The 23,072-nt window shown below is 53.6% G+C and overlaps 1 long non-coding RNA gene across 3 annotated transcripts; it reads right to left on the bottom strand.

Annotated features, from left to right (window-relative positions):
* Nucleotides 1–100: 100 nt before the first annotated feature.
* On the bottom strand, nucleotides 101–5,814 carry LOC106039706 (uncharacterized). Of its 3 annotated transcripts, none has more exons than XR_010826197.1 (4): nucleotides 3,992–5,814; nucleotides 1,853–3,052; nucleotides 1,291–1,526; nucleotides 101–220 (listed from the first exon to the last, which is right to left on the bottom strand). It is a non-coding gene; the product is annotated as an uncharacterized lncRNA (long non-coding RNA). The 3 variants fall into 3 exon arrangements; XR_010826198.1 differs by having other exon boundaries at nucleotides 101–217; XR_001209456.3 differs by having other exon boundaries at nucleotides 2,756–3,052.
* Nucleotides 5,815–23,072: the final 17,258 nt, after the last annotated feature.

Raw genomic sequence — 23,072 nt, 5'->3', positions numbered from 1 at the left:
TAATAATGTTGATGTAGTGCAGCTCAGCTTCTGCAGACAGTTGAGTTGGTGCTCCGAAGCGTTTGGAGAAAGGGACTGAAATGCGGTGAGCAAGGTGGCAGACGAGATTAAAAACAGGCTGAGTGGCAGATCTCACTGCAAGCAGAAACGTGGCATCTTCGGGGGGTGCAGCGCCTCTACCAGCATCCCCTCAGCGCTGCTCCTGGCCTCGGGTTTTCTGCTGAGACAGAAGCACAAAGCACACAGCTGTTGGGGCTAGAGCCTGCAGGAGTGGGCAGATCTGGTGTTGGAGTTACCATACGAGGGAGCAGGTCACCGAGAGGCGACGTGATGCAACGTGCAAGCAGGGTACAACCGAGGATGGCCAAATGGAAATCCTGCTCCTGGTTCTGGGGTGCCTGGGGACCCCCCGTGGCCCCTCTGGGCTGGGGCCAGGACCTCTGGCAGCGGGGCTGCCCAGCTCAGAAGTTTAAAGCTCTTCTGACAGCAGCAGCAGCAGCAGCAACAAAATCGTGAGCGGTCCCATCCGTCAGTTTCCATGGCAACTCAAAATTACTCACTTTGGGGAGGAGGGACCAGCCCTCGCGCAAGAGCCTCCCTGCTTCTGTGTGCGCTGGCAGTGGGCTGGGGTGGTGTTTTTCTTCTCACAAGCCACGGGTGACATGAATGCATGGGAAGACTCAGAGGATAATTAAAACATGTACCATTTAACGAATGACAACAATTGAAACTTTAATTACTCAGCCTGTGTCTGTTTATTTCCTCCCCAAATTGCCCAACTCACGAAAGGAAGTAAGAAGGAGTAGGGAAGGAGACTGAGGGCAAAACCTGATTACGTTTATTAAGCCAATACAAAAACTCGGCACTGTAATAATAATTAAATTAATTATAAAAGCAATTTGCTTCCGAAAATGTAATTTGACAGCTTACAGGCTGTTGCACCGATCCAACGGCCTCAGCTTAAAGTAGGCAGGAGGCAAACCCACCCAGAAGGATCGCCGTGCAATTGTAATGAGGTGCCAGGATGGGAGAACAAAACTGCCCCGTGCTCGCTGCGGCACCTGCGGGGGGATGAGGTCCCGTGCCGAAGCACAATGCCGGGCTCTGCAAAGCATCACCTGGGTGTGGGCGCAGGTGTTTGCATCCCGGGGGCCTTCCCCGTGCCTCTGCTCTTGTGTGCGTCTGCGAGAGCCGCTGGCCCCAGGGAAAGAGCCCCAGGGGCCGGGAGCCAGCCTGGCATGCACGTCCTCTCTACTCCAGCTCCACATGGGCATGGCAGCAATGCAATACCTGGTCTGCAGGAACAAATTCCCACTGTGGGTGTCGCATGGGAGCGGGGAACTGCGGGTGATGCCTTGGCCAGGGTGCATGCATCATCTGTCTGGGTCGCATCCCGCCCAGCAGGGCTCAGCTCCACAGCTCGAGCACCCTGGAAGCATTTCGTGCTCCAGCCGCTGCCCCAGCTCGTCCTTCTCCGCCACCCGGTGCGAGCTCTTCCCCCGTGTCCAGCCTTGAACCAGGGTTCACTGAAAATGAAGGGAAGCGCAAGAGCTGAATGCAAATGGGCATCTCTAACTGCTTGTTCAGAGAAAATAATTTTGGGGATGGCTACACGCTTATAACCTTTGTAATGCCAGGCAGAAGGTGGTTTATGACTTTGTTGAAAATAAAAAATAATCTGCTGAAAGATGAGAAAAGAGCTGGCTTGGAAGTGACAAGTTTTTGGCCTAAACTGCTGGATCTGGAAAGCTGTTCAAAGAAAGCAGATTGCTTTCAACCAGAAACAGTTTGATTGAAAACCTTGTTTTCCATAGGAGAAAAAAAAGTTTTGACAAAACACTTTTATACCAACCTCACTCCTTTCTTGCTGCCCACACTGGATGTCGCCTCTCTGCCCGTCATCAGTAAGGTGCATGGGATGTGTGTCCGCAGCCGGGGAGGGTGCTGGCGCCTGGGGAGCAGCCGTCACCCAGGGCAGGTTCCTGCTCCCCCAGTGCCTTCCCGCGTCCTCATGGTGGGCAGGGGGATTGGAGCTGAAATCTGGGATAATTACCTGTGGCATTGTTCCCAAATTGCCTCTGATTGCTGTGCAGGGACTGGGTCTGCGTTCCTACAGCCGGCTGGGCTGCATTTTGTGGTTTTTGACTTCGTTTTTTAATGATGGAGGCTGTTTCTTGCCTTCCAAAGTAGGTCAGAACCTCAGTGAGGAGCTTTTCAAACACCCTGGGTTTTGAAGCTGGGAAAAACTATGCTCTTCTTTCTGCCGTCCCGCTCCCTTCTCCAAAGGCACGCTGACATCCAACCACTTTAAACCACTGGGTTTGAGCAGCAAATTATAAGTTAAATTATAAATAATGCCCGGCTTTCCAAGGGCTCTGACTATTACGCCAGACTCGGAGCCATTCACCCAGCCTGTCTCTGCATCCTGGCCAATGCAGTCATTATGTCTACGGGGTGCCTGGCTGCATCGATCGCCTTGAAAAATGCATGAGCTTGCTCCCTTGTCGGGCAGCGCCTGGAGCACGGGAACCTGCAGCAGCCCTAAGCGGGGGCCACGGCCCCAGAGCTGTCCTCTGCCCGCACGGTGAGCCGGGGGCAGCTGGGGGCTCGCGGGCTTCGGGGAGACCTGGGGAAGGACCGGGGTTTCTGTGGGCTTCCAGCAGATCTGGTGCTGATGAGCACAGCCCGACGAGCGCACACTGCCAAAGACGAGGAGAAAATATTTGGCAGCGGGTGAGGGATGGAGCTTACGTACGTGGTGAGAGCGCTGCGGTGTTGGTGATAACGTGTGCAGGTGCGCTGCCCTTGTGTTGTTCTGTGCTTGCTGCTGGTGGCAGCAGATGCAACCAGAGCTCTAATGGCAGGAGAAGACCAGGGCAAGCTTCAGAGAGAGGACGTCTGAAGGCAGCCACGGCATGGCCGTGCCATTCCCACGCAGGACTTGGGGAAGATGCTGGAGGTGCTGGCGAGGCTGTTCCTGCAGCTCACCCCGCGCCTCACCCATCGGGCTCCCACGGAGGTGTAATGGATGGGGAAGAGTAGGTTTGAAGGTCTCGGGGGCAGAGAAGACAGCACGTGAGCCATCAGTCAGGTACAAAAGCAAAGAAGTAAAATTTCAGTGCAGTAATTTTTAATAATTTATGATTTTCTCTCGGTTCCCAGAGTGTTATTACCTCACTTAATATCATTTACAAATTACACATGATCCCATCAATTGTAGTAAAGTGAGGAAGTGTCTGGGAGATGCTCAGAAATCAAATGCTATGGAGCAAATGAGAATTTATGAAGCTGAGCGGGCTGCAGAGGTGGCAGGGCAGCAGAGCAGTGCCCGGGATGCCACTCACCGGGACCGGTGTGCCACCAGATGGGCTTTGCTCAGGGTTGGTTTTCATGTACATAAACAGAGAGAAGCAAGGCAGCAAAGGGAGCGTGTTGTGAGCTGGCTGTGCTGGGGGAGAGCAGAGGGAAGGGGGGCTCTTTGAGGCCGTATAACCCCATCTCCCCACCGTGCCCGCCTGCCCCTCTCTATGTCCCTGTCCCCGCAGGTCTGGCTGTCCTGCCACCCTGACATCCCCAGCCTCCCTTCCCTCTCTTGTCTGCACGTAGGGCTAAGGACTCATTTGGCTAATTATTAAGGAGCAGGGCCTTCCACCTCCGTGCCCCGGGGCTCAGCGTGGCAACCTGCAGAGGTGGATGGCGGCACAGCAGGGAAGTGGCTTGGCTGCCCAGGTCCGGAGCCACGTGTTTCCATGCCTATCTCTGGCCATCTCCCATCCCTGTCTCTGCACCTCTCAGCCTCCAGGGTGGAGGAGCACCAGGGGCACCCGAACTGCCCTCCCCTGGCCGTGTTCCCCAGGGGCAGCCTGGTGGCTCCTAGCAGTGCAGGGTGAAGATGCAGCCCCTCACTGGGGGCTGTGGCACGGGGCTGGGGGCTGCAGCACGGGGCTAGGGGCTGTGGGACGGGGCTGGGGGCTGCGGCACGGGATGTCACCTGTTGCTTTGGCTCTCGCGGTGAGCGTGCGGCTTCGCTGCCATCGCCCAGCGGGGCCTCGTTGCACAGGAAGGAGCACACAAATCCTGCTCTGCTGCTAACAGCTCCGTCATTTGGCAGGGGAGAGGCTGAGCCCCTCCCACCCCACGCTGCCTTCTTGTTTGTCTTTTTTTTTTTTTTTTTTTAATCGTTTCCTCCTGCAAGAAATAAAGAGCGAAAGAAAGGAAGCGAGCCAGCCCTTTCCCCACTCTTCTCCTCCTCCTCCTCCTCATTAGCGCTGCATCCCAGGGAAAGCGTAATTTCCTTTGTGTCGCTGGTGGCACAGAAATCTTCTCCATGGCAACACGGCCGGTGGCGAGCAGTGCCGGGCCTCCAGGATGCCTGCGAGGGGGGACCGGGCTCCGGGGGCAGCTGGCTGCAGGGAGGCTCTGGTGGCAGCCCGGGGCTGGGCATGTCCCCGTGGGGCGCGGAGCAGGGATGCTGCACGGCTCCAGCACGTCGTGGCACTGCCCGTTGCCTTGCTTTTGTCCAAAGAAAGAAATCGTGGTGAATGTCCAGAGTCCTGCACGGGCTGGGGGTGTTTGTGGGGACAGCAATTAGCCAGAAAATAGCTGGTGGTGTGGGTGGGTGCCTGGTTTGCCCACGTTGCTGTGTGCCAGAAGCACCCGTATGGCACAGCCCCAGCACGGGACGTCCCGCTCGTGGCCCTGCTGCTGGCAGCGATGGGGCAGCCGCGGATGTGGCCACCTTTGGAAGCAAGAAACAGGTGACTGCATGCGCCCATAGGGCTGACCTGGGGCTGCTGGTACACCCCTTACAAATCTGCCTCTGTTGCCCCTGGTCCACTGTGTTTCAGCTAGGAGGAAACTTCTTGTAGCTTCCTCCTTGAGACCGCGCTGGGGAAGGGGTGGAAATGATCCTCCGTGCAGCTTCCTGCGGCATTCCTTAATTATCCTTCTCACAAGGTTCAGACACAAGCAAGTCTCTGCAGAGAAAACAGCCCTTTGTTATCTAATAACTCACAGAGAACAGCGATTTGCATACAGCAAGAGGAACAGAAAAAAAGCAGAGGAAAATGCCTCCCTCTGAACATCACAGAAGCATTTGATGGAAATAACTCACCCTGGCCGATCTCCCTGTCTGGAGTTCTCCCCGAGTATCTGGGACGAGTGGGACTCACAGTTCTCTCTTCTTAAAGGCACTGCACTTGGCAGAGCCTTTTAACTAAATTGAATGTCTCTGTCCTGCAAAAATATGCTTACATGCTGCCTTTCATGCCAGCGCACCTGGACACGCTGGTGATTGCACTACAGAAGAGCAAAGCCAGATGAAAAAGCTTATCAAATGTCAGTAGAAATGTAAGTGGTCAAGAGCTGGAGTGCCTGTTCAGCAGTGGTTTTCATCCCAGATTGAGAGGAGGAGTGAACTATCAGGGCTCAGTGTTAACTGCAGGATTTGTGTTGGATTGTAAATGTCTGAGCCTCAGCCGGGGCTCAGACAGCTGCTGGTGCCCCCTGGGCTTCCTGGTCCCCATCCTGCAGGGGCTTGGAGCAAAAGCGTTTGGGAAGGCACTGTGGGTGCTGTCTTGCACGCTGTGGTGTCTCCCCGGCGTGCCCAAGACTTGTGGCCCAGCCTGGCTGGTGCCAGCCCTCATCCGGGCAGCCACGTGGAGAGAAGGGGCAACTGGAGCTCCTGTCTGCGGAGAGCGGGTTGGGGTGTAGAAAGCTGGAAATGGAAAGGTTTTGATTCGATAAATGTTTGTTGGCATCGGTAAATATACAGAGGGTACGGCTGGACTCAGTGGAAAGGGACGGTCTTATCTACAGTCGGATTATTTTTAAGTGAAAAGACAGTAGCAGCTGCTAAAATGCATTGACTTGTTGAAAACATATAGATTTGGATACCAATGCCATAGAGTGCTATCACTTAGGTGTCTCAGCCCATCTGCGTAAAGTAAGTATTGATTTTGGTTGATATGCATTGATTCCAAGAAAACTGCCCTGCTTTGAAAATGAACTTCCAGTAGTTTCAAGGGAAAATGCAATGCGCTGTCTCTCTTGCAGGGCTCCCTTGTTTTGTTAAACGTGTCTTGCGTGTTTGAAAAACAGAAGCAAAGCCAAACAAATAGCTCGGAGGGAATTAAAATGCATCGATTCTCAGGGTGGGAATAATGGCCTCCGTTAAAAGCTTTTGGAGACGTTAACATACATTGCTTTGAATAAAGATCTCCCTCTGGCCCACGGCTCCTGCACCTGCTACCATGACAATTATTTGGATGAGAAGGTGGGGAGCTGAAACGCAGCCCTACCGCCCCGGAGCCTCTGTGCTGTGGTGCCAGGCAGGGGGAGACCAGCTCGGAGACGACTCGGAGGGGTTAGCTCCTCGGGGCTGACTCTTGTGCATCGCAGAGCCGCAGGATCCAGAGAAGGAGGTTGGGAGGCACTGGGAGACCTCGTCTTGCCCGTCCCCCTGCCCCAGGATGGGGTCAGCGCAGCCACGCCATTTCCAATGGGCCTGTGTCTAATATTTTTTAAGTTTCCTAGTGATGATTTCACACCTCCTGGAGTGATCCACACCAATAACATCCTGTAAATGGAGATCTACTGCTTTATACAGTATTGGTTGTATTTCGTGTTCATTTCTTACCTTTTTTAAGCCAGCATTATGTATTTAACAACTACCATTCCATTGTAGAGGCATTTGAAGGCAGTGAGAGGCAACCTCTGCTCTGGGGGTAAGGACCTTGAGGATGTGGTGGTTTCCCCAGTGTCCCTGCCTGGCAGGACAGCCCTGCTCCTCGTCCCCTCTGCTCGTGGGCAGGAGGGGATGCTCTCACACCTCTTATCGGTGCAATTAGTTGCTTATAAAGGGCTCTCACGAAGAGGCAGGGTTGCTGGACAGAGCTGTTCCTTGGGGTAGTGCTGGGCTGCCCACAGAGTGCTGCTCCGCAGCCCTTCTCTTCCCGAAGCAGCCGAGGCTTTCCCAAATGGCTGAGAGCATTCCCGTGCCCTGCAGGGTGCCGGGCTGTCCGTCTGTCCCTCGCTGTCTGTCCGTCTGTCCCACCCCAGGTCTCTTTTCCCTCGCGGTCATTTTAATTGGCAGGGAACGGCCAGTAATTCGGCAGCGGGTCTTGGCCAGCCTAACCTAACAGAGCCTTGTCACTTGGATCAACAGGCAGAGTCCATCTGGGAGACCAAGCCCTAGTCCCTCCAGCAAGTCCTTGCTGTTAATTAAAGGTATTAATTGGCATGCAGCCTGCTTGTTTAAAGAGACGGTGGCCTCTGCAGTAATTAGAGATGCACGGAGCTGCCCTCAAACGACGGGTGCAGGCGGGCGGCAGGGCTTTGCTGGTGTGGGGGCTTCTGTCCCCACATGTGCTCCTGGGGGGGACGGATGCTGCTGCTGTGGCTGGGCACAGAGGTGGGGAGCACCAGGGTGAATGCACGTCTGGGGCTGGATCCGGCCTTGTCCTCCCCGTGGCCATGCCCTGGCTGCTCTCTGCACCATGCCAGTGCTCCAGGCGCACAGGGCGGGTGCGAGCAGGGGGATTTTATTGTTAGGCACGACGTTTTGTTGAAGCAGATGATTTCTCCTAGGCTCCCTACCTTTTGCTGTTCAATTTTCATTGTAAACCCCAGGAGGGATGTGTTGCGTGCTGTATTTTGCTTTTGCTAAGAAATGGTAATTCCACGGAAAGCCGGCTGCCGCTGCTCGGTGTGAGGGTGCGCAGCCCCAAGGGATGAGCCCGGCGCTGCCCAAGTTTCCCAGGCCCTCCACCTGAACTTCGTTAGAGTCTTTGCAGTTCAATTTCTGAATGTAGTCTGAGAGCAACATGAAAATTAGATCTAATAATGAATGATTACAACTTTCAAGTTAAGTCTAGTTGGTTGACTAATCAATTTGGTTAAGTGAAAATCCATAGCAAATGAGTCAGCCGCAGTACAACATTTCTCCATCCAATTTAAATTAAAATCACCAACCATAATAATTTCACAATTACTCTGTGAGGATGCACCAGGGACTTGCCCCTTGAGAAAGAAAATGTCAAGGACTGCATGAGAGGCACCCAGGGCATGGGGGAGCGAGGAGCAGCCCTCGGCCGCCCGCCTGGGCAGCTGTGAGCGCAGGGACAGGGACGGATGTTCAAGGAGCCGGGGGGCATTGCTGGCTCTGCAGGTGGCACCAAACTGGAGGGTCCCCCCCACCCCAGCACCAAAGCACAGCACCTCACGTCCCCCCAGCCCCAGCCCACCATCCTGCAGGGTGCATCCAGCCTACCAGAGGGGCTTGGCCAATATTTATATCAAGGGAGCAGAGGAGTGTGAGAGGGGAGCCCAGTCCTGTGGATCAATTTGTAATTTTTCTTTTTTGCTGTGGCAGGAGTGTGAGGGATGCGAACATTAAATCTCCAGGAAAGTCGCCTCTGCAGCAGTCTTTAGTGGTCTGAATTATTTATTTGTGTACAGTTGTGCTACACACCGAGCCGTAAAAAAATAAATAAGACCACAGCAGGCTGCGCCTGTAATGGAGTGGTTGTGTGGCTGGGTGCAGGTCTCCTCGGGACGGGTCTCATCCTGCACACCAGGAGGCTGCAAGGAAGAGGGGCGGGTGCAAGGGCCCAAATGCTTCTTATTCTGCTTTCTGTCGCATCCTCTGCCTCCTCTGTTGCATACGGCAGGTAATTAACGATCCATTCACATGGCAAGCAGAGGGTGAGACAACTCTGGTGGATTAATAATTTAATATTCTTACAGAACTCCATACCTGTGCAAAACACCTGGATGCATTCCTTGCGAACTTCCTTCCAAGCCGCTGGCCCGGCAGGGAAGGCTTCCCAGAGGTTTCTGTGCATGGCCACCGCACACATCCTGCTCGGCGCGGGGAGCGCTGACAGCGGGCGGCTGCTCTGTGCAGGGGGAGAGCTCCCTGGGAGCACGCTGGCTGCTGCATCCATCTGCACAGTCTCCGCTCTGCCAGGCCCTAACTCGATTGCTTTGTAATGTACTTCTCTGCTGCGGTGTGCACGCAGGCAGAGCTGCGTGAAGCCCGGGCGGTGCCGGTGTGTTACGTGTTGTGCAGGAGGTGCTCGCAGCCTGCGGGGAGCTGGATGGCGGCAGCGCAAGGCGGAGGCGCTCAGCTCTGCAGGGGAATGTGTGGTGGCCTCATGGGTCAGGGCAGAGTGAAATTCCAGAGGTTTCCCAGCATGGAAACTGGGAAATGGCTGACATGCTTGCTCGAAGGGGAGAAACCACAATTCACTTTGAGTAGCGGGGTGGAGAGCGCACCAGCCTGGGGAGCAGAAACCCCCGGGGTCTGCAGCCACCAGCTTCTCCCCAGTGCAGCCAGCTGGGCTGCGGCACTGTTTTGTTCCAGGCTCTGTTTTGTTCCCCTGGCACCTGCCGAAAATACCGGGCTTGCGGGCACTTCGCCTCCTGTGTGACTCGGGCAAAACTTTGTAAGGGCTGTCCTAATAAATAATAGAGCATCTTCCTTCCCTCGCTGTTGTGAAAGCTCCTGCCTGACGCGGGAGAAACCTTTTGATGCATTTTGATAAAAAGAGCCAGGCAGTGGTGAGTGAAAGCCAGGAGACATTTATTTAATGCCGCCAACACAAAGGTCCCGGCGCTGACGCCCACTGCAAAGCGATTGTTCGCCCGCTCCCGAGCTGACGTCTCCGCCTCACCTCTCCCGGGATCGGGGGCTCAGGGCTGTGCTGGGGCCGTGCACAGGCAGGAGGAAGGTCTGGGGGCTGCGGAGGGTCAGCCTCCAGCCCCAGCTCTTGGGGTTTTGCCCAAGCTGGGTGCTGGCATCATGGTGCGTGGAGCAGTAACTCCAGGTGTCTGTGGAAGCAGGGCTTTGTACATTCGGTTTTCATCTGCTGGAAGGAAATGATTTTGTTAGGTTAACACTGCAATTATCTCTTCAGAAAGCCTTCACCATCTGAAGATGCTTCTGGAAGAGGCGTCCAGCTGAAATAATGAATCGTGCCAAATTCAAAACGAGCACCGTCCCGTGGGCCTCCGGGAGGACGCGAGCTGAGCCCCAGGTGTCCCTGCTGCGCGAAGCCCTCCTGGCCAGAGGGGCTGGGTGAGGCTGTCCTGAACAGCGAGGCTGTCCTGGTGTTAGTGAGGCTGTCCTGAACTGCTCTGCTCCTTCAGCCGAGCCCCGCCAGCCACGTGTCCTTGAAGGCACGCAGACAGACAGACGGACAGGCCGTGCCCCTGCGCACTGAGCGCTGCCTCCTGCGTTGCTGCTGTCTCCCTGGGGCGTTTTGTCCACCCCCGGCCTCCCCTCGGTGATGCTCACGCACACACGCAGCAGGCTCAGCACAAACACAGCGCTGCGCCTAGCCCAGAAATCTTGGTGTTTTCCTCCCGGAACGCAAAAAGGAGAAGAGACGATGACACGTGGCTCACGTAACAGATGGAGCCATGGATTATTTGGAGCCTCTTGTACTAATTTTACAAATGCTGCATGTCTGCAGGCTTTTAATAGTTGAATTCCTGGCTAAATGGATAAAGAATATGTCCTGTGGGGACTAAAGGCTTCGGGGAATAACTTATGCAAATCCTCCCATCTGAACGCAGGTGGTGACAAGTTTGCTGCAGTTTCTCTCGTGGTGATGGTGGCAAAGATGCAGGCTTGGGTGGCGTGAGCCAAAAAGCCCCAAAAGGACAAAATGATGAAGCTTGCTTGGCCCTGGGTGAGTGTGCCTGGTACTTTGGAGGTACCGAGGCTGCAAGGAGATGATAGCCATTGCCTGGGAAGATGTGAAGGGGCAGGTTATTCGTGGCTCTTTGGGAAGCTCTGTGAGTCCTGTTCGGGGCTGCAGGGAGGAGGCCGCCTGCTGCCCACTCATCCCTGCCTCGAGGGCCCTTTGGGATGCGAAACCTCTGGTTTTATCACTGCTTTAGCTCCAGCTCAGAGGCAGAACCCAGGCAGAGTCACAGCCCAGTTGGGCAGCACGAGCTGAGGTGTTGAAAGATGCATTATGAATGCAAGGTGTAGGGAACAGAAATTATTAAACTCACAGATAGCAACAGAGCTCCCTTTGTGAGCGGTGGAGATGGGAAATTATGCTGAAGCAATGCATTGCAAATCACCCAATGAAAGGCAGAGAAGGCCCTTTTATCCTCCAGGCCCTGAAGTTTTTCCGGTATCTTTGTATGCAGAGGCATTCCTTCAGGGGAGAAAGAGAAGCCAGCAATTTTGTGGCTGATTGGCAGGCTGTCCAGTGCCAATAAAGATATTTGTTTTTTCATACAAGTGCTCACAGACTGAAATCTCACTCTTGCATTTTCCATTACAGAGGAAAATGAAACTTGGACTGCTTTCTCCATTAGAGCTGCTTAGCCTCGGAGTAATAGCGGTGCTTGAGTGACTTGAAAGGAGAAACACTCTGCTCCAGCAAAGCGCCCAGCGCCGACACGCCGCGCGCCTCGCCTCGCTGGGAGCTGGGCGCGGCAGAACCCCCCGATATTTGCATTTCTCTGAGTTCCACAAGCACCGGGAGGCTGCAGGGCGAGGCGGGGGGACCGGTGCCAGGGTGAGGGATGAGGGTGTGAGGAAGGCTTGGTGCCCACCGTGCTGCACCCGACGCATCCGAGGTGGCTTCGGCGACCTGCTCGGTGCGGCACCAGAGGTGGCAGCAGCGCCGGGATGGGAGCTCCTGCTGCAGAGGGCATCTCTGATTGCCGGGGGATATGGAGATGGATGGAGGCAGTCCTGCTGAGCAGCACAGCCCAGGGATGAGGGGTGGTCCCCCAGATCCCCACCCGTCCCTGTCCCCACGGGTCCCAGCGACCCCCGATGCCCGGGGCCAGGTCCCCTCCCCGCTCCCTCCAGGCCCCGCACTGCCTCCGTGCTCGCGCAGATCCCCGGCAGGGAGGAAGAACATCTGTTAACACAAATGCCTTCCTAATTTCTTCTTAACTCTCACTCGGCATCTGCGCCGAACAAGCCCCGTTCAGCTTGTACGGTGTTTATTTCTGGAACGGGCTCAAAAGCGCCGCGGAGCCGGGAGCAGGGAGGGAAGAGCCGCTAAATCTTTAATAACACGCCGAGTCAGAACTTCTGCCACGCTCCGTCCTAATCACACGGGGGAGAATAACCAGAGACAGAATTTCTTAATAACAAACACCTTTGCAGCAGCTCATTAAATCACTGCATTTCTGAGGCACAGCAGGACACTTGTGTGAATAAATAGTGCAATCTCCTAGTCTGAAGTATTTTCACATCTGAGTTATTTCCCCTGCATATGATCAGCTCCTTCCTTTTTTTTTTTTCTTTGCTCCCCATCTCTACAACGAATGATTTTCGCTGATGAGCACAATTAACAAATGAGAGACAAAGTCGAAAAAAACACATCTCCCCCCCTCCAGTTCTTTCTTTAATGTTGTACAGTTTAACAAATAGCGGAGGAAAATGGAGTGAAGAGAAATTTCTGCTGATGATCTAAAGGCACAGCTTTTTTCTCCTTTTTGCTGCCTGTCTTTGTAGACAAAAAAATGAAAAAAAAAAAAAAAGGAAAAAAGAGAGAGAGAGAAAAGAGGGTGGCAATATAAAAGGAAGGAAAGAAAGACCCTCTTCAGGGTATTTATCCAAGCAGCATGTTTGCTCATTTCCTATCCTAGCTCATGCATAACACCAATGAGATGGAAAGGGCCTGTTTTGCTCCAGAGGTGCTGACGAACTGGGAGACACGCCACACAATTGACTGCAGTGAAATAAATCGAGCAAAAGGTTTCCTTCCACCACCCCCAGCTCTGCAGGGTTCACAGGAGGGGACGGATGCATCCGTCAGTGGCAGTCTCCGCAGGTGCAGATATTTTAACAGGTGAGGGATGTTCCCAGAACCCAGTTCGACCCATCCCAGAGGGATTTTCCTCCCCACAGACGTCTTCCTCCCTTGCTGGGGTGATGCCCAGGGGAAGGGCAGGGCGGTGGGCAGGGGGAGGAGAGAAGAGGAGCGCCAGGGCCCTGCTTCTCCTGGGTGGGAGCTGGCAATTGCCAGGGCTCCTGTCCTGGGCAGGGAGACGCAGAGCAAGCCTCCTCGCTCGGCAGCACAAAAAGCAGGGCCGAGCACTCGCTTGTGGCAGAGGCTGATCGGGGCTGCAAGCAAATAAGGGCTGTGAGCAGGGTTTAATAGCACAATTGATTTACTTTTATAAATGCTGCAGTCTAATGTACGTCAGAAAGTGTTGTCTGGGCGATTTCTAGCAATTGATGAGCCTCACCACCCCGGTGGCACAGCTTTCACCGCGGCGCGGGCTGGAGGCAGGGGTGGGGGTGCTGGCAGCTCGGCCCCCTTTGTGCCCTGGGGGGGCCCTGGCTGCTTTCTTGGTGCCTCCTGATGGGGTGCTGCAGGGCTTGGTGCTGTGTGGCTCTGGGGGCTGCTGTCCTGCGAGCCCTCTGCACCCCAAGCCAGCCTCTGGCAGTGGCTCACCGCCCGCCTTCCCCTGGCCCTTGCTCCTCACCTCCACCGCCCCACAGCCCAGGGCTCTGGCTGCTGCTTTGATGTGTGATATGGGGGGAGGACTTTTGTTTTGTTTAAAAAAATAGAATGCCCTTTTTTTTTTCCCCTCCCTTCTCTGAATGGCCAGGGTGAGGTAATGCATCGGAGATGTGAACTTCAGCAGAGCGGTGCCATAAAGCCTGCAGTAGTGCCTATTCAGTAGTGCAGCTGTCTGAAGAACTCAGGTAATACCACCAAAATTCCCCGCCCCAGAGCACTCCATCACCTACAGGACCCTGGCCCATGCACTGCGTGGGGACACCGCCACATGCCAGCATCCTGAATTTATACCTGTCCAAGAGACGCTTTCTATGAAGCATTTTCCAGCATGGTCTAATTACAAGGTAAATAAACGGGCCCTCCCTTATAGTTAATTTGCTAGGTAGCTTTATTGCCAACAGGAGAGAGATGACACAGAAGGATATTGCATACAGTGTTGCTGGTAATTATTTTTATTACTTCATATGAGTTTTATAGTGGTAGTAGGGAGAGTTTTGAGTCGCTGCTTTCTGCCAGGTGTAATTAATGTTTTCTGGGACAGCCCAGCACGGCCGAGCTGGGGCCGGGGCATTACAGCACGTGGGGCCAGCTTGCTGAACCATGCTGGGCATCTCAGGAACGCGCTGAGATACACCAGTGCCTCTGCCCCGTGCCCTGCCGCCCTGCTCCCTTTCTCTGCAACATTTTGGGGAAGGGGTAGGTGTGTGCAGGATCTGGGAGGATTGCTCAGCCGGTTGTTCACCAGCATCCCGGGGAGCATCCTTGGCCGGGCAAAGAGAGGCACAAGGGGGCTCATCGCTCAAGCACCAGGCGGAGGCGCCTTTGCTTCTGGATTTGTTTCGTTTCCTCCCGCTGAGCAAAGTGTCTATTTCAACAGCAAACTACTGGTATAAGCAAAGAACTCCTCAGTACTCCAAAGAATATTAAGGTATATAAATGTCTTTATGAAAGATGATGAATTCCTGTAGTCTTCTCTAGTGAATTTTGCTTCTGTAAATCTCACTCTCTCTTTGCATGTGCTAATTGGTCTTAGCATTAATTAATCTGATTTCATTATATTCTCTTTAATTTGTCAAGATATCATTTCTTTATTGGGCAAAGAAACACTTCAGAGGATTGTCACAATTGGAATAATTTCCCCCCTCCCTTTCTTTAAAGTTACCAAGAGAAGTCGTTATCAATTAAGCTAATTTGCATAAGCATTAGGGTAATCATTTTAGTTTAGCCAAATTTGTGAAAATTTACATAGCAAATTGACCTTCCACATTTTCACTTAAACATATAAAGCGCAAGAGAGAATTGTGTTGGCATTGATAATGAAACGGAGTTTATTTTGCATGGTTCTCTTACTAAAAGAGGCCTAATTAGACCAAGTAATTTTTTATTTCGTCCGTAATTGCAAAACAAATAAGCTCTTTGGCAGTTTCTTCCCTTTCCCTTTGCCTGTGTCACATGGATGGGGAGCGCTAATACAAAAGTTGTGTTCTCCTAATTAAGCCTCATTTGATGTCTGCACATTCTTCCATCAGAGATCCTTTAGTTTCTTCCAGGTATTCTTCTGCTTGAGTCGTTCAAGCTTCCTGGATCGCCTTTTAATAGACAATTCCCCCAGCCTGATCTGAAGTAACAGGCAAAAAAGGGAAAAAGAAGAAAGAGCAGAACAACACTGAGTGTAAAAAGCAGCGTGGCAATGGCAGCCAGCAGGGTCTCCCTCCGCTGGGTGGGGAGTTAAAGGCGAGAGGTGTTTTTGGCCAGGGAACAGGGCTGGTAGTGCCCCGACCCAGCGTGTCCGTCCCCAGGGCTGCGACGTGCGGCTGCTTCCTTCTCCGCGGCCACAACCAGGGGTCACCTCGCTCACCTCGTGCAGCCACTGCCAGCCGAAATCGCAGCTGGGGCAGGCGGGTGAGCGGTGCTGACAGCGGGGTGGCCCGGCCGCTCGTCCTGGGAAGGGGTAAAGCAGCGATGGCATCTCTGAGCGGAACCCCCCGGGGTCTTGACTCAGAGCGATTCGGGAGCACTGACGGAATGAAGGAAATGTGGAAATGTTAATGCACGCAGCCCACGCCTCCTGCCGACATGGGCAGGCGGAGATGGAGTTTGCAGCGTAGCTCTGAGCTGCCTGTGGGCATGGGCGAGGGCAGGGGGGGGCTGCCGGTGCCCGAGGGTCCAGGCAGTGCCTGGGCTCGGGGAGAGCCCCCAGCCCCGCAGCAGGTCAGAGCCCAAGCACAGCCCACATCGTGTTGCTCTCTCCATCCTTCCTTGCTCCCAGCAGCGTCCGCTACACCCAAGCGAGGGCGTTTGCGTTTCCTCCCTGCCTTGTCCCCACCTCGCCCACGTGTAAAGGGCAGCACGAGGTGCCAGGCAGTGGAAAATCAGCCTCTCAGGTTGTTAACTGCACAGAATGCCTTCCCCCCAGCACCATATTTTTTTTGGCCTTGAGTGTTTTTAACGGCAGCCTTCATGGTTTGATGGAGGATTTTACACTAATGCAAGGCATTACCTAGTTAATTTGGCCAGAATAGAGTGTAATTTTGCACGGTCAAAGTCATTGCTACTTGAGCTAAAAGTTCCATTACAGTGCACTGCCCACCTAGCTATTTCAGAGCACGCAGAGATAAGTAGCATTTTATTAATGGGTGTCCTCGGGAGCTTATTTAAAGGATAGCTCCTCGTCTGCATTGGAGATGAACATGGGAAAGAACCAAGGCAGCGAGGGATGCTGGCAGCAGTCATGGGACGTGTCACCCCTGCGGCATGTGGCCGACCACTGTGGGCTGTGTTCTTTCTGCAGGCGATGCTTCAGCCCATGCAGGGCACCTCTACCCGCCTCATTTCAGCACGGGATAAAACGATGTGCACAGTTCGGACCTGTGCGTGTCCTCAAACACATTTCTGAAGGGGCAGCAGGGCCGGCAGGGTGGTCTGGCTGGTTCCAGCACCCGCTGCCCTCCCCACGACGGGCGCATGGCACCGCTCCTGCCTGTGGCTCCCCGGGATGCCCGGTCCCAGGCTGGGATGTGGTTGCGCAAGGACATTATTATGCCAAGCACTGAATAAACACAGAACAAAAAGTTGGCTCCTCTGACTGTAAATAATAAATGATCCTCTTTGATCACCCGTGTTGGCTGAGGGCTCCCCAGCCTCACAAAGCTGGGACTTGGAACGAGCGGCGCTCAGCGAAAGGTTGCCCTTTTCCTACAGGCGCCTGAAACGCCAGAGCCGAGCAGGGGCTGCAGCTCAGGACTGGCCAGGCCACCAACACCTCGAAGCCTCCTAGGCGTGGTGTTTTGCTGTAAGGCCGGTCCTTTGCTTTTGGCTCTTCCTTCTCTGCCAAGCCCAGTGCAAAGTCGCTGCCTGCTTGCTCTGCCCTGCCCCTCTACACCTCGCCGCAGCTACTGCTCGTGAGATAAATCCCTTTAATGTGGCGGTTGTTTGTTTTTGAAATTCTTCTGTATTTTTTCCTGCCATCCCGCTGCAGAGCAGCGTACACAACAAAGTAAACCAACCTTGCACAAATTGTCCTGATTCCTGCCTTGCGAGTGGAGACAGCTGTGACTGATTCCAGCAAAATACCTCGCGTCTGGTCTACAAAGCCCGAGCTAATCTCCACGCCGAACCAAAGCGGGTCCTTCCTCATCACATGCTTGCGCTGCCAGAGCAGGGAACGTGGATAATACTTTGGAGCCACTACAAACGCTTCGGAAAAGACTCTGCCATGGTAGCAAACAGCTGGTGCAGCTAATCCATTTTCCAAGCACATTTGCAAGATACATAATTAAGAGTTCTGTTGAGGGGGGAAGCAAAGCAGACCATTAGATTTGTTTATAACATTATGGATAGTGTAATACCCACTCAGGACCTCCTTTTCAGCAAAAGACATTAAGGTGATCCTTAGGAAACGTCTCTGGGATTTCCTGATGATGCCTGCGTGACATTAATTTTGAGTAAATATTTGCAATTCCATTTGCCATATAATTAAGCACAATGAAGGGATCCTGCAGATTTTTTGGACTTGTTAATTGCTAGATCAGTTCAGATGATGATCCCTTTGAGTTCTCTCCTCCGATTTCCATTGTCTCCCTTTAAAATTTCTGTTGTGTTACAATAAGGGAAAGCCAAGGTGTGCACGTTCAGCCCCACAAAGCCCCGCGGAGCTCAGCGGCACTTTTCCAGCGTACGCCGCCTGAAGATCTGCCCTAAAGCTGTCCAACGCCGCAACGAGAGCAGTACGGCTCGGGGCTAGAAGCCAAAGGCTGCTGTCAGCCACGCTGGTGCATGTTCAGGATGGATCACTGGGCTGAGCGAGGGAGGCTCCCAGTGTCCCCAGTGTCCCCAGCTACGAGTGTGCCGCCCAGCGGCTGTGCAGCCCAGCCCGCCTGGTGGCACCCCAAGAAACAGAAGCAAAGGCACAAACCGGAACGGCTTGAGGAAGGAGAGAATGATCTAGTTCCTTCAGCCCCAGGCAGCCACCTTGCCATCAGAGGTGGCAGGGGCAGCGATGAGCATGCTGACGAGCTGTACGTGTGTTGCACGCCCATTAACTCCTTGCCTAGTGAGCAGCGTGGCACTGCTGCGCGTGGCAGAGCCTTTGCAGGGCTCCTCTCTCCACAAACTCTTGCTTCCAAAGCAAACAAATAACTAGTGACCTGGCTGAAAGCAGCCCAGCCTTGGCCCATGCCCAAAACAGCGTTTTTGTTTAAACATAACTGTGTTTAGGGCACCTGCTTCAACACAGCACTGCCGGCTGGGGCTGGAAAGGGAGGCTGCACAAGGGTAGAGCACGCCTGCTATAAAACACTCATTTCTGCTTAAAAAAAAAAACTCACTGTGGTCTTTAATTTGTCTTTAAGACCCACCTAGGATGAAAACAAGGAGGTGTGCTGGGGCTCCTCCCACAGCAGGTGGGAAGAATAATTTGCCTGGGGGGAAATTGGAGGTGCCCATGGATCTGCACAGAGGTTTGCAGTAGACCATGGAGGCCAGGCTGCGGAGATGCACCCAGGGCTCCATCCTGGGGCTTTTGCTGACTGGAGGGGTGTAAGAAAACCCTGCTGCTGACCTGGAGCCTGGTCTTGAGGTGTGGGGCTGTGCTCTGCCTGGCTCCTGGCCACTGTGAGCCCTTTCTCCATGGCTGCTCTGTCTCTCACTGTGCTTTCGTACGGATTCCTTAACTCAGTGGCTCCGTGGATCTGGAAAGGGACTTCACGCTGCGTTTCCATCCTGTCGGGTGTTCAGAGCCTGCCCCATACACATTTAGGAAGCTAAGGACTTTCCTAATTGCAGTGTGAACGAACGGAGGTGGGCTCTTGTCTGTCTAGCTGTCAGGGAGGACAAGTTAGCGGTGAGTCAGAGGCAGAGATGTGGAAATGATGCAGGAGAAAGGGAATAGTCTGTGCTGGGCTTAATCACAGGGGCCAGGTGCTTTACATTTTTTACAACAAACCTCCGTTTCCTCCAGGTGCCTGAGGCTAAGTGCAGCCTGGATGGCGGTGCCGGAGCTCATCAGGCTGACTTGCCTGCCAGGCACTGTCTTTCACAGCGCTGGGCAGCGGCACCGCGAGCGCCCCGCGCCTCTGCACCCACGGCACCTAATTCAGGGCGAGTCCTCGCTGCGTGCTCACTCCTGGAGTGGGCGAGGTGTGCGATGTGGTCGTCAGCCAGCTCCAGCCTTGCCTTGGAAGCTGTTTGCATTGTCGTCATCATCATCATCATTATTTTGCTGTTATTTATTGTTATCATAATCAATGTGAGTCCTTCACCGGTGGAAAGGAGGGGATTTTTTTTCTTGTGGAGGGATCCAGGAATCCTCCACCTACCTGTGTAGTATTTATTATGCCTGGTTAAAATCATTAAAGCCTTTGTTAGTGGAGCTGACTGACAAGGAGAGTAGATTAATATTAGAACACCCTGTCAAAAGTGGTGAAAAGGCTGGATTGATTTTATAGGAAGTTTAGTCGGAGTTGTGTGTAAAGCCCTTGGGGGGTTACACTGCAGTGAATCAATCTCCTATATTAGCAAGTCCCTCTGGGAATAGTCAACTTCACTGTTTATTACAGCCAAGGCTGCATATAATAGGGACGGTAGTCAGTCGCCTCCCTCTCCCTCTCTCCTTTCTCATAATTTGCTACTTGCGATTGCAGCCACACAGAGGAGCACCTGAGATAAACAAAGGTGCCCAGGGTCTCTGGTGGCAGCAGAGTGGGGGAGGAGAGGACAAGCAGAGACCCCTGCAGCCGGCCGGGTCCCCTCCTGCCGGCTCAGCACCACTGCCTGCTGAGGGCAGCTCCAGCGCTCCCCGCAGGGCTGCTTTCTGCCTGGGGAGCAGCTCATGTCTTATTTGCCGCGGCAGCTTTCATCCTGGTGCCCAGGTAACGAAAAGAATACACACAGGACGATATCACGGAAAGCTTTTGCAAACAGCAATTAACAGAATCCCACAACGCGTGCATTGGGAGAGTTTTTGGCAGCCCTGGAACAGAGAAAAAAGCCCGCAGTCAAGAGCGATGTGAGCTGGATACCCATGCACTTGGCTGGGCCTAATTGCATCCAATTACTGCTGTATGGAAATCAGCAGAGGGGCAGCAAGGACGTTGTGGGTTCCCCGCTGTGAGTTGGGGCAGGGGGTGCGGACCCCCCCCCCCCCCCAGCAGCTGCAGCCCCGGCTCCTGAGCGCCCGCCGGTGTCCCAGCCCCTGGTGGCACAGCAGGCTGGTGTGTGGCCATGTCCAGATGTCAGCCTGGCTGTTTCAGAGGAACGTACGCCGGGTGACGCGAGCTAAACCATCAGGAACTAACTGGAGCCTTTTCAGACTCCGGAGACATACCACATTTAGCCGAAAGAGGTTAAAAGGCAATTGTGCTGTGTAAAGAGACCATGAAATAAAAGCTCCTGCTTTACTGGCTCTGGAGCCGGCTGGCCGGGCTGCGAGCACAAAATGAGTTTTCTTTTCTCACTGCCAGTGCCGTAAGCTTTCCTGGTGATGCTGGACATTGCTGCGGGTTAGGATCAGGATAAAGCCCCGCACCTGGAACGTGGTGCCTCCCTGTCTGCACCCCAGCGCTGCTGCCCGGTGCACCAGCTCCTGCTGCACCACGGGGATGAGAGCTTACGGACCTCTTACTGCACGACGGAGCCCCCGAGGGGATTAACATCTCCGTGGTGTGACAGCTGTAGTTGCAACAGAAGTCCTTTAGGCCAGGAGAAGGAGAGGAAAAGGGAAAAGAGGAGAAGACAGGCAGGGTGTGCGTGACCTCGGAGGGGTACAGGAAGGCTCGGAGATCCTACGCAGAGCAGGTGACTGTTAGGAAGGGGGTCTGCTCCACGTGTGGGTTTCCCTGGCAGTAAAACAGCACCACCAAGTTAATTATAAATATAGGAGTAAAGTAAATTACTTAATTTTCCAGTTAAATGTTTTTTCAAAGGCCTTCCTCTACCGGGCAGCTCCAAGTGATTGAGATGTTGGTGACACCAAATGCCCTAGCCTTCAGTTCTGCTGCTCCTTTTTGGATATTTTTCTTCCAAAAGCTCCCTCGATGGTGCAGAAGGTCCTGCTGCATGCTGCAAAGCAGAGTTTGGTTTCCATGCTCCATTACCTCCTGGCTTCTCTTCTGAGACTGCTGAAGCTGCAGATGGAGGCGGTGCATTGCACGTGGGGGAGCCAGAGCTGTGCACCCGCTGCGGGGCCGGGCTCAGCCCGGCACCTGCAAAGAGAGGGACACGAAGAGAAAAGCCATCCTGCTGCCCAGACTGCTCTGAGCCCACAGCCAGAGGGAGTTTTTAGCCCTCTTCACACCCAGTGCAGCAGGGACAGAGCCTGAGATGTTCACCTGAGGGCTGAAAACAAACCGCTGGTTCCTCCCAGATGTGCACGCACTTGCGTGTGTGCACCCCTTTGTGCAGTGCCTAATAAGCCGTATAATTCTCATTCTTCCTCTCCCACTGTCACTTACTTCACTTTTTATCTGCACAACTGAAATTCCTTCCTGCTCCCCCCATCCTCTTCTTTCACTAATGCTCTTCACTTTCAAATGCTAATAATCTGCAGCACTAAAAGGCTTAGAAGTGGTTCTAGATTGTTTGATCTTTGGCCTGTGATCTACTTTCATCTTTCAGCTTTCAAATGTTACTTTGGATTTACTTTAACCTGTTAACATGCTTGGTATTCACAGGCTTACACTTTTGGTGAGTTTCGCATCAGATCCACCCGGATTCTAATGAGGGAGGGGAAGGTTACACGTTGCACACCAACTTTTCCGAGTGGACGTTTGCTCATCTGTTGTAGCAGACACAGCAGGGACTTTTTTCCCTTCTCAGGCTTCGATGTTCCCCAGGGGTGCTGACCCGAGGACGGGGATGTGAGGTTACCTGCGGCGAGGGCGAAGCTGGGGACGGCGACAGGCTCAGACCCTGCAGGCACCAGCCTGGACCCCGAGGCAGGGATGTGGCGGGGGGGAATCATGCTCCACCTTCCCCTTTATAATCGCACCTCTAGAGAGAACGGCTTTGAAAGCTCTGCTTTGTTCAAAAGCTCCTCCGGACTGTCTCGTCCTCAGTTAGTGTTGGATGTCTGAGCAGCGGCAGAGACATCAGAGCCTTCCCGAAGCTGTTATAACTTAATCTGGCAGGCCAGCCAGCTCTGCCACCTCTTGCCAAGAGAGGAAGCCAGAGCACTAGATGATTTTCAGACATTAGTGACTGCAATAAATCAGAGAGCAGAAGTTATTGAGTGCTTCACTAATGGACATTTCCTTCTAGAGCATCCCCTCTTGGGCTTCACGGGGGCACTGAGACTGCTTTCACAGGGGGAAGCCAAAGGGAGCCTTGCCAAGGCGCGCTCTCCGCTGGAAAATGTGCTGAGGAAGGAGGCTGCAAGGTGAGAGGGAGGCACCGTCTCCAGCTGGTTCGCAGCAAAAGCTGCACAGCGGCAGTGCAGGGGCTCCTAATGTTCCCCTGGTGGGGGGCAGACCTCCACCGGGCCGGTGCAGAAAGCCGTATTTTGGGAGTGGTGCAAAATGTAAGCAAGTGAGGGGAGGTCGTCGTTTCAGGTCAACCTGAAAATGACTTTAAATGCAGAAGGGAGACGTGAGCCGGTCTAAAAGTTGGGTGGCATTTAAATGGCATTGAAGAAAACAATGCATTTGAGCTGAAATGGTGCGTTCAGCCTCAGAGCCAAGCTGCTTGGCGCCCCAGGAGCACTCAGCACCGAGGGACGGGGGTGCCTGAGCTGCTCGCCCCTCGCCTCTGCTGCGGGAGCCCAAGCCGAAGCAATTCGCTCCTCAAGGAGAAGCAAACTGTTTAATATTTAAACCCAAACAGCCCAGGCAAAGCTGCTTTTCTTTTTTATTTATTCTTTTAATTAAATGCCAATTAGAAAGGAAGAGAGAGGAAAAAAAGGCATTAAACACTTAAATACACACTACACCCAGGTTGCTCAAAGTTGTTACGAACTAATTAGCTACTTAAGTGATCATTTGAAATTCCATATCAAACAATTCATAATCTGCCCCAAAACCAGCAGCTATCAGTGAGAAGCCCTCAGCCGTGCACGTGGGGGCTCGGCAGCGCCTG

This window comes from Anser cygnoides, chromosome 21 (genome assembly GCF_040182565.1).
Source record: "Anser cygnoides isolate HZ-2024a breed goose chromosome 21, Taihu_goose_T2T_genome, whole genome shotgun sequence".
Classification (NCBI taxonomy): Eukaryota; Metazoa; Chordata; class Aves; order Anseriformes; family Anatidae; genus Anser; species Anser cygnoides.
The sequence above is the reverse complement of the archived record's forward strand: the minus strand, read 5'-3'. Positions and strand labels throughout refer to the sequence as shown.